Source organism: Hyla sarda, chromosome 11 (genome assembly GCF_029499605.1).
Source record: "Hyla sarda isolate aHylSar1 chromosome 11, aHylSar1.hap1, whole genome shotgun sequence".
NCBI lineage: Eukaryota > Metazoa > Chordata > Amphibia > Anura > Hylidae > Hyla > Hyla sarda.
Genome location: NC_079199.1, coordinates 51,144,709 through 51,161,898, shown reverse-complemented (window position 1 = coordinate 51,161,898; position 17,190 = coordinate 51,144,709).

Genomic DNA, 17,190 nt, shown 5'->3' with positions numbered 1-17,190 from the left:
ACTTTCTGGAGCCAGTGTCATTGCTCTGCTATGGTTCCTGTTTGAGATGACCAAATCAATTTAGGATTAAAGGGGTACTCCGTTGGAACATTATTTTTTTTAAAAATCAACTGGTGCCAGAAAGTTAAACAGATTTGTAAATTACTTCTATTAACCTCTTAAGGACCTAGGGCATATGGATACGCCCTCACACCCTGGGCCTTAAGGACCCAGGGCGTATCCATACGCCCTAGCGTTTTTTCCGGTCTCTGCCGCGCCGGGCAGAGATCGGAACCGGATGCCTGCTGAAATGCTTCAGCAGGCCTCCAGGGCAAACGCCGAGGGGGCCATGCAGGCCCCCCATGTCGGCGAACGCCGCATATCGGAAGGAAAATCGCCCTTGCCATCTGCGGCGATACCGGGCTGATCGGGTCTCTGGGACCCGACCGCCCGGTAATTTCGCATGATCCCGGCTGTCACAGACAGCTAGGACCATGCTAAAGTACAGGAGCGAGGTGGCAAGCCTGCCACCTCCTCCGATCCCCTGCGATTCTTCGGTTAGTTAACCGACCAATCGCAGGGGGGGGGGGGTTACTTCCTCCCGCCCTGCCCGGCCCCTGGAAGTCCGGAAAGGATGGGAGGAAGACCGGAGGACGCGGCGGGGGACGGGGGAGTGCTGGGGCCCGGCCGCAGTACTTACCTCGTCCCTGAAGACCCGGATGCCGGCGATGAAGACGGCGGCGGCGGAGACAGATGAGTGGATCTTCAGCCGCGGTTGGGCCCTTTACAGCAATGCACATCGCCGTAAAGCGACATGCATTGCTGTAATGGGACCCTGTAAACTACAACTCCCAGCATGCCCAGACAGCCCTTGGCGTCTGGGCATGCTGGGAGTTGCAGTTTTGCAACATCTGGAGGTCCACAGTTTTGGGACCACTGTGCCCTTCCAGATGTTGCAAAACTACACATCCTCAACATGCCCTTCAGATGTTGCAGAACTACAACTCCCAGCATGCCTGGACAGTAAGGCCATACTGGGAGTAGTGGTTTTGCAACAACTGGAGGCACACTGGTTGGGAAACATTGTCTGTTTCCTAACTTAGCGTTTCCCAACCTGTGTGCCTCCAGCTGTTGCAAAACTATAACTACCAGCATGCACTGATAGACTGTGCATGCTGGGAGTTGTAGTTTGGCAACAGCTGGAGGTCCCCCCCCCCCCCCCTGTGAATGTACAGGGTACATTCACATGGGCAGGGGCTTACAGTGAGTATCAGGCTGCAAGTTTGCGATGCAGCAAATTTTGTGCGGCAGCTCAAACTCGCAGCGGGAAACTCGCTGTAACCCCCCGCCCATGTGACTGTACCCTAAAAACACTACACTACACTACACTAACATAAAATAAAATAAAAAGTAAAAAACACTACATATACACATACCCCTACACAGCCCCCCTCCCCAATAAAAATTAAAAATGTCTGGTACGCCACTGTTTCCAAAATGGAGCCTCCAGCTGTTGCAAAACAACAACTCCCAGTATTGCTGGACAGCCGTTGACTGTCCAAGCATGCTGGGAGTTTTGCAACAGCTGGAGGCACCCTGTCTGGGAATCAATGACGTAGAATACCCCTATGTCCACCCCTATGCAAATCCCTAATTCAGGCCTCAAATGCGCATGGCGCTCTCACTTTGGAGCCCTGTCGTATTTCAAGGCAACAGTTTAGGGTCACATATGGGGTATCGCCGTACTCGGGAGAAATTGCCTAACAAATTTTGGGGGGCTTTTTCTCCTTTCACCCCTTATGAAAATGTGAAGTTGGAGTCTACACCAGCATGTTAGTGTAAAAAAATAAATTGTTTACACTAACATGCTGGTGTTGCCCTATACTTTTCATTTTGACAAGAGGTAAAAGGGAAAAACGCCCCCCAAAATTTGTAATGCAATTTCTCCCGACTACGGAGATACCCCATATGTGGGCGCAAAGTGCTCTGGGGGCGCATAACAAGGCCCAGAAGGGAGAGTGCGCCATGTACATTTGAGGTGATTTGCACAGGGGTGGCTGATTGTTACAGCAGTTTTGACAAATGCAAAAAAAACAAAACCCCACATGTAACCCCATTTCGGAAACTACACCCCTCACGGAATGTAATGAGGGGTGCAGTGAGAATTTACACCCCACTGGTGTCTGACAGATCTTTGGAACAGTGGGCAAATTAAAAATTTCGTACAGCCCACTGTTCCAAAGACCTGACAGACACCAGTGGGGGTAAATGCTCACTGTACCCCTTGTTACGTTCCTCAAGGGGTCTAGTTTCCAAAATGGTATGCCATGTGTTTTTTTTTTTTGCTGTTCTGGGCCCATAGGGGCTTCCTAAATGCGACATGCCCCCCGAGCAAAATTTGCTCTCAAAAAGCCAAATATGACTCCTCTTCTGAGCATTGTAGTTCGCCCGTAGTGCACTTCAGGTCAACTTATGGGGTACCTCCATACTCAGAAGAGATGGGGTTTCAAATTTTGGGGGGTATTTTTTGCTATTAACCCGTGCAAAAATGTGAAATTTGGGGGGAAACACCCATTTTAGTGTTTTTGTTTTTTTTTTCATTTTTACGTATGCAAAAGTCGTGAAACCCCTGTGGGGTATTAAGGCTCACTTTATTCCTTGTTACGTTCCTCAAGGGGTCTAGTTTCCAAAATGGTATGCCATGTGGGTTTTTTTTGCTCTCCTGGCACCATAGGGGCTTCCTAAATGCGACATGCCCCCGAGCAAAATTTGCTCTCAAAAAGCCAAATATGACTCCTTCTCTTCTGAGCATTGTAGTTCGCCCGTAGTGCACTACAGGCCCACTTATGGGGTACCTTCATACTCAGAAGAGATGGGGTTACCAATTTTGGGGGGTATTTTCTGCTATTAACCCTTGCAAAAATGTGAAATTTGGGGGGAAACACACATTTAGTGAAACTTAAATGCAACATGCCCCCCAAAAACCATTTCAGAAAAACGTACTCTCCAAAATCCCCTTGTCGCTCCTTCCCTTCTGAGCCCTCTACTGCACCCGCCGAACACTTTACATAGACATATGAGGTATGTGCTTACTCGAGAGAAATTGGGCTACAAATATAAGTATACATTTTCTCCTTTTACCCCTGGTAAAAATTCAAAAATTGGGTCTACAAGAACATGCGAGTGTAAAAAATGAAGATTGTGAATTTTCTCCTTCACTTTCCTGCTATTCCTGTGAAACACCTAAAGGGTTAAAAGGCTGACCGAATATCATTTTGAATACTTTGGGGAGTGCAGTTTTTATAATGGGGTCATTTGTGGGGTATTTCTAAGATGAAGACCCTTCAAATCCACTTCAAACCTGAAGTGGTCCCTGAAAAATAGTGAGTTTGGAAATTTTGTGAAAAATTGGAAAATTGCTGCTGAACTTTGAAGCCCTCTGGTGTCTTCCAAAAGTAAAAACGTGTCAATTTTATTATGCAAACATAAAGTAGACATATTGTATATGTGAAAAAAAATATTTTGAATATCCATTTTCCTTACAAGCAGAGAGCTTCAAAGTTAGAAAAATGCAACATTTTTAAATTTTTCATAACATTTTCAAATTTTTCACCAAAAATGGATGCAAGTTACAATTTTTTTTACCACTATGTTAAAGTAGAATATGTCACGAAAAATCTATCTCGGAATCAGAATGATAACTAAAAGCATTCCAGAGTTATTAATGTTTAAAGTGACAGTGGTCAGATGTTCAAAAAATGGCCGGGTCCTAAAGTGTAAAATGGCTGGGTCCTTAAGAGGTTAAAAATCATAATCCTTCCATTACTTATCAGCTGCTGTATACTACAGAGGAAGCTCTTTTCTTTTTTGAATTTCTTTTCAGTCTCACCACAGTGCTCTTTGCTGACACCTCTGTCCATGTCAGGAACTATTCAGCGCAGGAGCAAATCCTCATAGCAAACCTCTCCTGCTCTGGACAGTTCCTGACATGGACAGAGGCGTCAGCAGAGAGCACTGTAGTCAGACAGAAAAGAAATTCAAAGAGAAAATAACTTCCTCTGTAGTATAAATCAGCTGATAAGTACTGGAAGGATTACATTTTTTTAAATAGAAGTAATTTACAAATCTATTTAACTTTCTGGCACCAGTTGATAACAAAAAAAAAAAAGAAAAAAAAAATTTTTCCACCGGAGTACTCCTTTCATCAAATAATTCAGAATTTTCCCAAAAAGCGACAACACTGTAGATCCAAAATTTCTGAGATTCAATTGTGACACATACTCAAAATGGCGCTACCACAAGAATTACACATCCGCATGTCTCCTACACTGTCTATCATGTTCCAAACACCTGCTGTTGCCGGACTAAGTCTAAATTAATTTCTGTAAATGTGCTTATCTCCAGTTGCTGTTTAATTTACCTTATTTGTTATTTTAGACCTAGTTGTCTACGTTACAGTACCAGGGGAGCAGCCACATGAGCTGGATCCTGTGTATTTATTACCCAGATAGAATTGCAGAAGGCTATAAGGTATCCAGGATGCTGCACTGTAGAGATTTATTGCAGGAAGCATGTGATGTTGTAAAGTCTTTGCTGTAATAATGAGCAGTGAAGCACTGAGAGATCCAGTGGGAGGTGTTACCTATAATCTATGTAATTTGCTGCATGTTAGGGATGTGACCTTGGTCTAGTGCTATAACATTTTATTATCATATAAACTAGAATGACTTACAATGTCGGCAGCTCTCAGGCATAAAATGTCAAGATTGGGGTGTCCTTAAATTTCACAATCTGCATTTTTAATTACATATATAGGAACTTTTTAGATATAGAATTCCATTATCTCTTCAGATAAAATGCATGATCACATGTCAGTTATTGCATGTGAGAAAAAATAATAATAACATTTTTTATATACCGTATTTATCGGCGTATAACACGCACTTTTTAGGCAAAAATTTTTAGCCTAAAGTCTGTGTGCGTGTTATACGCCGATACACCCCCAGGAAAGGCAGGGGGAGAGAGGCCGTCGCTGCCCGCTTCTCTCTCCCTGCCTTTCCTGGGGTCTAGAGCGCTGCTGTCGGCCCTTCTCACCCCCTGGCTATCGGTGCCGGTGCCGATAGCCAGGGGGAGAGAAGCAGCGCCGACAGCCAGGGGGAGAGAAGGGGCAGCGGCACCCATTGCCGGCGCCGCTGCTCCGTTGCCTCCCCCCATCCCCGGTGGCATAATTACCTGAGTCGGGTCCGCGCTGCTGCAGGCCTCCGTCGTGTGTCCCCGGCGTCGTTGCTATGCGCTGAACGGCGCGGCGCATGACGTCAGTGCGCCGCGCCGTGCATAGCAACGACGCAGGGGACGCACGCCGGAGGCCTGCAGCAGCACGGACCCGACTCAGGTAATTATGCCACCGGGGATGGGGGGAGGCAACGGGGCAGCGCCGCCGGCAATGGGTGCCGCTGCCCCTTCTCTCCCCCTGGCTGTCGGCGCCGCTTCTCTCCCCCTGGCTATCGGCGCCGGCACCGATAGTCAGGGGGACAGAACGGGCAACGGCGCCGATAGCCAGGGGGTGAGAAGGGCCGACAGCAGCGCTCTAGACCCCAGGAAAGGCAGGGGGAGAGAAGCGGGCAGCGACGGCCTCTCTCGCCCTACCTTTCCTGGGGGTATATCGGGGTATACACGCGCACACACGCACCCTCATTTTACCATGGATATTTGGGTAAAAAACTTTTTTTACCCAAATATCCTTGGTAAAATGAGGGTGCGTGTTATAGGCCGGTGCGTGGTATACCCCGATAAATATGGTATATATATATATATATATATATATATATATAAAACAATGTTTTTTTCTGGACCATTGTAACTTGTAACTTAATGCTACGGACAGTCCAGATCTGTGGCACGTGTCAATGGTTGGAAGATCTGACCAATTAGAATGGACATTTCACTGGTAAAACACCTGTATTGAACAAAAATATATACTACTATATACTAGCACTGGCTGAGTAGCCGGCGTTGCCCGCTTTTCCTTCCTAATCCTTGTTTAGGAGAAAGATCAACAAAGGAGGAAGCATTTGACTTCATATCCCATCCTCATGTATTGTTGTCATATCCCGTCCTCATATATCAACCTCATATCCCATCCTCATATCCCAACCTCCTATCCTGTCCTCCTATTTCGACCCTATATCCCGTCCCCATATCCCGACCCCATATCCCGTCCTGTCCTTGTGAGATGGGGTGTGGCTTGCAAGCCGGACCGACACATTCACCAGTAGATGCAGAGCAGAGCTTGTGGAGTAAGGTACTGTAAGTCCCTTATACTTGCATAGGACTTAAAACAAAAACCCGTCTTTTATATTAGGGTGTAGGTAAGGGTTAATTTAACTATCATATATTTTATTTGACATATAAGTAATATGTGTACCAGGTATTATTGAAATATCTCCAGCCATCCGGAAGTTATGTGGGAAAATACATTTCCCATTGATTTGCATGGGACTTTAAACAAAAACCCCGACCCTGACAAATGGGGGGTAGTTAAGGGTTAAATTAACTATCCTATATTTTAAGTGAACATATAAGTAACATGTGACCAAGTATTATCGAAATATCTCCAGCCGTTTGGAAGTTATGCTGGAACATATATTTCCCATAGACTTGTATGGGACTTTAAACAAAAACCCAGACCCTGGCAAATGGGGGGGGGGGGAGTAAGGGTTAAATTACCTATCCCATGTTTGTTGTTGACATATAAGTAATGTGCGCAAAGTTTCATGTTAATATCTTTAGTCGTTTTAACCTGATGCTGGAACATACACACATACATACTCATATTGGCCCTCATTTACTAAGAGTGGAGTGTAGGATTCTTTTGTGGGTTTTAATTCCCTACAATTTATTTTCCGCGGTATTTACTAAGGTTTCCTTACATTTTCCACTTTCCCTACATTTTGCTTTTTTTTACACATGCTCTGACCTGTAGGGTTTTCCTCAGCTCAAATCCACCACATTTTATGTGGAAACCTTAGTAAATATGTTGGGTTTTTGTGAAAATGTCGGGAACACGCCCCTTTTCCGAGACCACGCCCCCTTTTCCCGGCGGCCACACACCTTTTTCGGGTTTTCTTAGCAAAATGGAGAGTTAGTCGGGTTTTTTTCAATTCTGGTGCAAATTCTAACGCAAAATCTGGCGCAGACAGAATTTCTGGCGCAAAGCGTCAGAATCTGGCACACAACCCAACAAAACATGTCGGGTTTGCAATAGTAAATGAGGGCCATTGAGTTTTATATATATAGATTAGTATAAAGTGAGGCAGTGCTGAGTGTGGTGCACTAAAGTGTGCCGCACCCAGTACTGCCTCACTTTATACTAATGCTGGTTATCAAGTACATATACGCAAAGTGTATATAATAGTCTCACCAAGCGCTGAAAATTCCATATATTTTTGTACATTTTCTAGTTTTAGTAGTGTGGTGTGGGGTCTCACACTTTGGAAACATTTTGGCATGATCCTCCACCTAATCCTAGGCACCAGTGTAGAAATTTGTTTTATTAAAACACCTGTATTACTGAAGTGCGTGCACTGACTGGCTGTCTGGTAGCGCCGCCCTACAGTACAGGGAGGTACTACATGTTCTATATTACTCTTACCTGTGTAAGGTTTAGCTGATCTTTTTGACACTAGGTGAAAGCGGCTATGTTTTACTTTTTTAGGACACTGTGTGTTACTGTACAGGACCTTGAAGAAGCTCCTGTCCTTTACAAAGACAGTCACATAGTAACGTAGTTTAGGTTAAAATAAAAGACAAAATTCCATCAAGTTCAACCTAAAACCCAATTGTGTTGATCTAGAGCAGGGGTTTCAAACTCGCGGCCCGCGGAATGAAAGTTTGTGGCCTGCACCAGGGATGTGTAATTTGTATTGCCCGATGCCCAGGAAATGCAGCTCCGGGCGCCAATCAGGTGGTTTCTTCAGGCATTTATCCCTGCTTCGGGCTTCACTTACCCCTCCCTCCTCCTCCCCGTCTTCGGTTGGCCGGCAGACCCGAGTCTGATGAGGGACCCGCACAGGAGGACGTCAGTGATGTCACTCGTCAGGCCACCGCCCGAGAGAAGCACAGTGCGGGACAGGTAAGTGTGTCTATGTGTGTGTGCATGTGTGTGTCTGTCTGTGTGTATGTGTGTGTGCATGTGTGGGTGTCTGTCTGTGTGTGTGGGTGTCTGTCTGTGTGTGTGTGTGTGCATGTGTGGGTGTCTGTCTGTCTGTGTGTGTGTATGTGTGGGTGTCTGTCTGTGTGTGTGTGTGTGTGTGGGTGTCTCTCTGTGTGTGTGAGAGAGTTGGGGGGGACGACGACGACAATGCTACCTAATGTGGGGAACCTGCTACCAACTGATGTGGGGAACCTGCTACTACCTAATGTGGGGAACCTGCTTCTACCTAATGTGGGGAACCTGCTTCTACCTAATGTGGGTAACCTGCTACTACCTAATGTGGGGAACCTGCTACTACCTAATGTGGGGAACCTGCTACTACCTAAAGTGGGGAACCTGCTGCCAATCTAATGTGGGGAACCTGCTGCCTACCTAATGTGGGGAACCTGTTGCCTACCTAATGTGGGGAACCCCCCAGAAGTAGCACCCCCATCATCCGTCAGCTCATTACCACACGGGGGTAGGGGGAATGGGGGGGTTGCTGGTGGATGATGGGGGGGTTTCTGGTGGATGATGAGGGGCACATGATGGGGGCATTATATGTGAGGGGCGCATGATGGTGTCATTGTATGTGAGGGGCGCATGATGGGGTCAATATATGTGATGGGCGCATGATGGGGGCATTATATGTGAGGGGCGCATGATGGGGGCATTATATGTAAGGGACACATGCAGCCCAGCCTCACCCAGCTGCTACCTCCAGTGGCCACCGGATAATTTGATTTTGAGACCCCTGATCTAGAGGTAGGCAACCCCCCCCCCCTCATCCATGAGACTGATGTCAATTGCCCCATGACAGAGGAAAGATTGATATGATATAAAAATTGATATGTCCGCCCCTGCTTGTTGCCTTTCCTGCCTTATTTTTACATAGGACTTCAGGTGAACCTTCTCTTGATGCATAAATAATGGGCTCCCAAAAAAGCTAAACAACACATTTAGCTCTGTGACATCTGTGTTATTACAAATCATTTTAAATTCACATTTTAAGAGCTTTGAAATCTGTTATTGATAATGTTTCTATTAATATATTGCATATGAGAAATTCTTGCGGTTGCTCTGAGGCTCCTTTCCGCTTTTATACATGTTGCACATGTTAGTTATGAAACTTTAATGAATATCGGCCCGGTAAGGCATTGGCACAGGAATTGGCTTTTCCGTCTGTGATTATTCTTCTGAATTACTATATGAATACACAGAACAAATCCATGAAAATTGCACTTGGCATCGTGGTAAAGGTTTCTTATTAAATCCTGTAGTATATAGTGTGAAGTATTACACTTGTGTAAGACTCCAGCAAAGTATAAATGTAAGTTTTATGTATATGTGAAATGACTACATGGTGTTACACAAAGCAGGTGCATACTATATCTGCTAGTTCATGTTATATATGGATCTATTATAATACATATACATGTCTATAGTTGTACATTAGAAATGTACAATAAACATCCTTGGGCAGGAAGAATTGTTTTACTGCTTATACAAATAGATTACTTTTAATATATTACTATTAAAAGAATACCCCAGAAAACAATTGGGAAGGTTTACCAATGTTTGCACCTAGACATTGTCATAAAGTGAACCAAAATTTAAAGGGGTACTCCATTGGAAAACATTTATTTTTTTTAAATAAACTGGTGGCAGAAAGCTCAACAGATTTGTACATTAGTAAGAAACACAAAAGAAATAGCGCTCAAGGTCTATAAATATAAAGCACATGTAATATTGAAACAAGATGAAATGTATTAGTATGTGTATAAAAATAAATATGCTATCTCAACTGACAGGGTCCTTGTCAAATAAAATAAAATCGTAACTTCCTCAGAAAAAAATATTAAAAACTAAAGTCATAAGATCTGACGCAAAGTCAAGATTGAAAGCAAAATGATAAAGTTATAAGATGATAAAGTTCTCCTATAATCAGTAACAAGTCACTACAACTCATAGTATAGTAAGATGGTATCACTCACACGATCCTACGCAGGTCCCCTGGTTCTTGCACGTGAATCCTAGGTGCAATGCAGACCTGGATGTTCTTGGAGGTAGCAGTGGTGATGGATAATAGTGATGAATAGCAGAGGTGGTGATCACCGTTATCCATCACCACTGCTACGCCCAAGAACATCCAGGTCTGCATTGCACCTAGGATTCACGTGCAAGAAACAGGAGGTTTGCAGAAACACAGAAGAAGAACAGTGTTACCTGCACTGCAGCGCTCCGTGTTACCGTGAGTATTAGGTCTGCTCCGGCGAGCGATACCATCTTACTATACATAGTTACATACCGTATTTATCGGGGTATACCACGCACCGGCCTTTAACACGCACCCTCATTTTACCACGGATATTTGGGTAAAAAAAGTTTTTTACCCAAATATCCATGAAAAAATGAGGGTGCGTGTGTGCGCGTGTATACCCCGATATACCCCCAGGAAAGGCAGGAAGAGAGAGGCCGTCGCTGCCCGCTTCTCTCCCCCTGCCTTTCCTGGGGTCTAGAGCGCTGCTGTCGGCCCTTCTCACCCCCTGGTTATCGGCGCCGCTGCCCGTTCTGTCCCCCTGACTATTGGTGCCGGCGCCGATAGCCAGGGGGAGAGAAGCGGCGCCGACAGCCAGGGGGAGAGAAGGGGCAGCAGCACCCATTGCCGGCGCCGCTGCCCCGTTGCCTCCCCCCATCCCTGGTGGCATAATTACCTGAGTCCGGTCCGCGCTGCTCCAGGCCTCCGTCGTGCGTCCCCAGCGTCGTTGCTATGCACGGCGCGGCGCTCTGACGTCATGCGCCGCACCGTTCAGCGCATAGTAATGACGCCGGGGACGCACGACGGAGGCCTGGAGCAGCGGAGCAGCGCGGACCGGACTCAGGTAATTATGCCACCGGGGATGGGGGGAGGCAACGGGGCAGCGGCGCCGGCAATGGGTGCCGCTGCCCCTTCTCTCCCCCTGGCTGTCGGCGCCGCTTCTCTCTCCCTGGCTATCGGCGCCGGCACCGATAGTCAGGGGGACAGAACGGGCAGCGGCGCCGATAGCTAGGGGGAGAGAAGGGCCGGCAGCAGCGCTCTAGACCCCAGGAAAGGCAGGGGGAGAGAAGCGGGCAGCGACGGCCTCTCTCCCCCTGCCTTTCCTGGGGGTGTATCGGCGTATAACACGCACACAGACTTTAGGCTAAAAATTTTAGCCTAAAAAGTGAGTGTTATACGCCGATAAATACGGTAGTTACATAGTTTGTATAGTTGAAAAAGACATACGTCCATCAAGTCCACCCAGCTGTAGTGACTTGTTACTGATTATATGCATACAAGGAGAACTTTATCATCTTTATTAACTTTATCATATTGCCATCAATCTTGACTTTGTGATCAATCTTGATCTTATGACTTTATTTTTTTTATATTTTTTATATTTTTTACTGAGGAAGTTTGGATTTTATTTTACACATGGACATTTTTTGAATATTTGATTACTGCATTTTTATTTCACTCTCTGACAAGGGCCCTGTCAGTTGAGATAGCATGTGCATTTTTATACATATACTAATACAATTCATTCTGTATCAATATTACATGTGCCTTATATTTATAGATCTTGAGAGCTAGTTCTTTTGTGTTTCCTACCATTTTACTATTATACTTACAGTTTAGTGTCTCACTAGCTGATCGGTCTTCACATTGTTTTATCAGGATCACAGAGCCATCCCACTTCTCCTTTCTTTTTGCATCCAGATTTCTAAATTACTTCTATTTAAAAAAAAAAAATATATATATATATATATATATATATATATCATTCTAGTACTTATTTCCTTTCTGCCTGACCACAGTGCTCTCTGCTGACACCTCTGTCCATTTTAGGAACTGCCCAGAGCAGGGTGGGTTTGCTATGAGGATTTGCTCCGGCTCTGGACAGTTTCTAAACTCCACAGAGGTATCAGCAGAGAGCACTGTGTTCAGGCAGAAAGGAAATTCAAAAAGAAAAGAACTTCCTGTGGATCATAACAGCAGCTGATAAGTACTGGAAGGATTAACATTCATAAATAGAAGTAATTTACAAATCTGTTGAACTTTCTGGCACCAGTTGATTTAAAACATTTTTTTTCCAGTGGAGTACCCCTTTAAGCACATCTTTTATGTACTTTTTATTATGCATTTTGTCATGTCTGGGGTAGGGATCAGTACTAACCTGGATCTCGCCCTAACCACTGTCCCTACCTACTTGGACAATTCGCCCAAAATGGCAGCCTCCAACTGGGTTATGCTTCCTATGCTGGACTCAAGAAGTGTAAGATAGCCTTGGTCTGCAACACACGGCCAAAAGCACTTATGTCGTTATGAATACTTTGAGGGATGCATTTTTTATAATGGGGTATTTTTATGGGGTATTTCTAATATAAAGGCCCCTCAAATCCACTTCAGAACTGAACTGGTTCCTGAAAATTTCAGATTTTTAAAATTTTAGGAAAAATTGGAAAATTGATGCTGAACTTCGAAGCCCTCTGATGTCTTCCAAAAGTAAAAACATGTCATGACATATTGTATATGTGAATCAATATATAATTTATTTGGGATGTCCATTTTCCTTATAAGCAGAGAGTTCTAAAGTTAAAAATCTTAAAAATTTAGAATTTTTTCATCTAATTTTGGAATTTTTCCAAGAGATGATGCAAGTATCGACCAAAATTTACCACTAACATAAAGTAGAATATGTCACTAAAAAACAATCTCGGAATCAGAATGAAAAGTAAAAGCATCCCACAGTTATTTATGCTTAAAGTGACAGTGGACAGATGTGCAAAAAATGCCCGGGTCCTTAAGGTGAAAACGGGCTGGGTCCTTAAACTGCACCAAAATATTGGTTTATATTTAAAATGCTTAATCTAGGTTAGAGCTTTCTATGTATTAGGAATAATAAGTCTGCCCCTCTGTCCTTTACCTAGTGCAGTGCCAAAAGGGCAGTGGATAATACAGGGATAATACAAAGAACATCAAAAGTCATACATTGCCTTCCAGGCTCTGTGTCATCTATTACTTTATCCACTAGGCCCCGGTGATTAAAACTGACACCTCTGTCCGTATTATGAACTGTCCAAAGCAGGAGAGGTTTGCTATGGGGATTAGCTTGGACTCAGACTGAAAATAATTTAAGAAAGAAATACAACTTCCTGTGGAACATACAGCAGCTGATATGTACTGGAAGGATTGAGCTTTTTAACCCATGAAGGGCCACAGGTTTTTTCATTTTTACACTTTCATTTATTCCTCCTCACCTTCTAAAAATCATAATGCTTAAAATTTTCCACCTACAGACCCATATGAGGGCTTTTTTTTTGCGCCACCAATTTTACTTTGCAATGACATCAATCATTTCACCACAAAATTTACGGCAAAACCAGAAAAAAAATATTTGTGGGACATAATTGAAAAAAAAAAGAAAACACATTTTTTTAAATTTTGGGGGCTTCCGATTCTACGCAATGCACCTTTCGGAAAAAATGACCCCTTATCTTTATTCTGTAGGTCCATACGATCGCAAGGAAGCCTAATCTATATAGGTTTTATTTTATTTCAATACTTAAAAAATTATACATGCACCAACATTTGTATGCTTAAAATTGTCATCTTCTGACCCCTATAACCTTTTTATTTTTCCGCATACGGGAGTGTATTAGGGCTAATTTTTTTGTGCCATCATCTGAAGTTTTCATTGATACCATATTTGTTTTGAAGGGACTTTTCAATCGCTTATTTTTCGGTATACAAAATGTCCAAAAATACTCAATTTCGGACTTTGGAGTTTTTTTTGTGTATACGCCATTGACCATGCAGCTTAATTAACACACATGGCAATACCACACATTTTTATTTTTATGATGTTTTTATATATTTTTATATGGAATTTTGGAAAAGGGGGGGGGGGTTAAACTTTTAATAAGGAAGGGGTAATGTGTTTTTTTTTTTTATCATTGTCAGCGCAGCAGTAGCCATGGAAGGATAGGTAAGCCCTCCCGCTACCTCCGCAGTGGATCCCCCCCCCCACACTTGATCGCGTTGCTGGGGGGGGGGGCATCCACCCTACTGGACCACCAGGGAGCATTTACAGGGTTCTTTAGACACTACTGTCAGCTTTGTCAGTGCCAATCTAGAGGGTTAACAAGCGGCCACGGTGATCGCTGCATGTTGGCTATTAGCGCCGGCCCTCAGCTACAAGAATCAGCTGAGGGTCAGCCGGTATGGCGCGGACTCAAGTAGGGAGCCCGCACCATACCCCGTTAACGGCACAAGAAAGTGTATACACGTCCTTGGTCGTTAACCAGTTAAATAGACGTAATTAACAAATCTGTTTAACTTTCTGGCACCAGCAGATTAAAAAAAAAAATGTTTATCCCAGGAGTACCCTTTTAAGAAATGAAAGTAGAGTTCTGATTGGTTGCCATGGACAGCAAATGCTACATTACTATTAGTTCAATAAATGAGGATCTATGTACGGGTTTTCCTGGCATGTTGGCTTTATGTAACCAAAGATAAACTAAGAATAGCCAGTGATTGTGCCATGATAATCAGTTTGTATACAACCAAAAGTTGTACTATGACTCTTTGCATCCTCCAAGTAATATGGAGTAGTAATACGGCACTTGTAGAATTTTATGGGGACTTACTCTACCTCCTTTTTCCTCCAGAAACAGGTATAGAGGTGAGATGTGCTATCAGGAGGAATAATACCATAATACAGCTCTGGGGTACAGAGCCAAAGGGACTCTGGGTGTCTCCATACAGATTCCCATGTGTATGAGACCTCATACATAGTTAAAAAATAAATAATTTTGTGCATAGCCAATAGTTGTCCATGCACAAGAATCAAAGAGCAAGACTTTAATGTACACACACAGCAGGTATAGTCAGGTCACCACTTGAATATCCAGCCTAGCTCACACAGATAGCTCACAGGTGCATAACCAATATAAAGTCCAGCACTAAAGAAATCCATAAAATTCTTGCTTTCAGGGACCATTTAGTGGGGTTACCCCTTCTCACTACAGCCCCCCTATGACAAAATGCATTAATATCTACCCTTCTTCATTAACACCCTTAAGGACCAAGCCCATTTTAACCTTAAGGACCAGGCCAATTTTATTTTTGCGTTTTCGTTTTTTCCTCCTCGCCTTCTAAAATCCATAACTCCTTTATATTTCCATCTACAGACCCATATAAGGGCTTGTTTTTTGTGTGACCAATTGTACTTTGTAATGAAATCTCTCATTTTACCATAAAATGTACGGAGAACCCAAAAAAAAAATTTTTTAGGGAGGAAATTTAACTTTACGGTAAAAATGACATGTGTTCTTTATTCTGTGGGTCAATACGATGAAAATGATACCCATGGCTAGATACTTTTATTTTTTTGTACCGCTAAAAAAAATCGAAAACTTTTTGTACAAAATCAGTGATCTAAAATCGGCCTATTTTGACCACCTATGACTTTTTCATTTTTCTGTATATAGGGTGGTATGAGGGCTCATTTTTTGCGCCATCATCTGTACTTTTTATCAATACCACATTTGCATATATAAAACTTTTAGATAATTTTTTATGAATTTTTTTTTATAAAATGTGACAAAAAAAGCTGCATTTTTGGACTTTTTAAATTTTTTACGTTTACGCCGTTCACCGTACGGGATAATTAACATTATATTTTGATAGTACGGACATTAAGCCACGCGGCGATACCAAATATATTTATATAAAAAAATGTTTATGCTTTTTGGGGGTAAAATGGGAAAAACTGACAATTTTCATTTTTATTGGGGGAGGCGATTTTTCACTTTTTTTTTACTTTTTATTTTTACATTTTTCAACTTTTTTTTTACACTTTTTATGTCCCTATAGGGGACTATCTATAGCAATCCTTTGATTGCTAATACTGTTCAGTGCTATGTATAGACCATAGCACTGATCAGTATTATCGGTGATCCTCTGCTCTGGTCTGCTCAATCTCAGACCAGAGCAGAAGACCCCGGGAGACGGACGGAGCCAGGTGAGTGGACCTCAGGCCGCCATACTGGACGATCGGATTGCCGCGGCAGCGCTGCGGGCGATCCGATCATCCATTCAAAGTACCGCACTGCTGCAGATGCTGTGATCTGTATTGGTCATGGCATCTGAGGGGTTAAATGCAGACATTCGCGCGATCGCGGATGTCGGCCATTACCAGCGGGTCCCCGGCTGCTACTAGCCAGACGTGAATGTACATCCTGGTGCGGGAAGTCCCGCCAAACCAGGACATACATTTACGTCCGTGGTCGTTATGGGGTTAAAGGAAATCTGTCATCAGTGTCACCTGCCCTAACCTTACCTGGTCCCGTTCCATGCTGTTGTTCTCCCGCAATCTTCCGCCATATATTTTATTTCTCGGCCGACTTGGAGCATGGGCAGAGCTTAGTGACGTGAACGCTGCTGTTCTCTGCTGAGTTCCACTGCTAGCAAACAGTGGTGATGTCACTAAGCTCCGCCCATGCTCTTAGTCAGCCCTAGGATGAAAGATACAGCGGAAAATTGCAAGAGAACCATGGAACGGGACCAGGTAAGTACCGCTGTCATCAGTGTCACCTGCACTACCTGTCTGTATCAACAGGTTAGTGCAGGTGACACTGATGACAGATTTCCTGTGGTATTCCCTGCTTTTAATGAATTCTAGAGAAACAAGATTGTTATGGTTTTCCGTAGCATTTGGCTATAATGTTTATTTTATTTTATTTTATTTTTCTATTTTTGCTTTGTAGCTGATTAGAGAAAATAAACCAGATGCCAAAAGGACCATACACCATGAAATGTTGCTCGCCTTTGTCTCGTTCATTGACTCATTCTGTAGTTCTATGGATCTTCTTAATTGTTTCATTATTGGGAAAGGAGTAAGTTTGGGTTGATTTAGATAATTGTGAATTAAGCTGCATTCAATTACAGGTTGTTATTCAGTTCAGTATCTATACTGTGCGTATTGGGATAGTTCTTA